Below are 815 nucleotides of genomic sequence, written 5' to 3' on the forward strand. Positions count from 1 at the left end.
GACAAAAAAACTCTTTTTGGGAGCACTCTTTTGTAATAATAAAGTAAGTGAAATGAATGAAAAAATTCTGAATGTGCCAATAATATAAAACTTAACCTTTAATTGATTCCCCAATAAAATCTGACATTATTGTCTTAGAACAATTATATAAAAACTTGATTGCCTTTTTAACACATAAGGTTCAAGTTGCAGAATTAACTGCAGGTGAAAATCTGTGGAATGTATTGTGGATTCCTATATTAATGAAAAGGAATCTGATTGACCACTGAGTGGTTTGTAACTACTGTATGTAATATCTTTAACTGACAATCTCTGTTGACAGTAACAGGATCTAAAGATGGATCCTATGGTAGTATATATGGGATGTTTGTTTTTTGAAAAATTGCCCACGACACCTAGTATTCCCAGCTGGTGTCCCATCCAGGTACTGACCAGGCCTTACCTGCTTAGCTTCCGAGATCGGACGGTATTGGGCGTATTCAGGATAGTATGGCCGTGGGCAGTTAATTCAAGAATGGGAGAAACACTTCTGCATTTTGTACTTGACACAAACCATGGCCCTCATTCCGAGTTGATCGCTCGCAAGGCGATTTTAGCAGAGTTGCTCACGCTAAGCCGCCGCCTACTGGGAGTGAATCTTAGCATCTTAAAATAGACCGAAGTAATCGCAATATTGCGATTACACACCTCGTAGCAGTTTCTGAGTAGCTCCAGACTTACTCGGCATCTGCGATCAGTTCAGTGCTTGTCGTTCCTGGTTTGACGTCACAAGCACACCCAGCGTTCGCCCAGACACTCCTCCGTTTCTCCGGCCA

At 41.1% G+C, this 815-nt stretch overlaps 1 pseudogene; it reads right to left on the minus strand.

The window, feature by feature from the left end:
- Positions 1 to 383: 383 nt before the first annotated feature.
- LOC135051400 (5S ribosomal RNA) lies at positions 384 to 501 on the minus strand (annotated as a pseudogene).
- Between the last annotated feature and the right edge of the window lie 314 nt (positions 502 to 815).

The sequence above is a fragment of the Pseudophryne corroboree genome, chromosome 2 (assembly GCF_028390025.1).
Source record: "Pseudophryne corroboree isolate aPseCor3 chromosome 2, aPseCor3.hap2, whole genome shotgun sequence".
NCBI lineage: Eukaryota > Metazoa > Chordata > Amphibia > Anura > Myobatrachidae > Pseudophryne > Pseudophryne corroboree.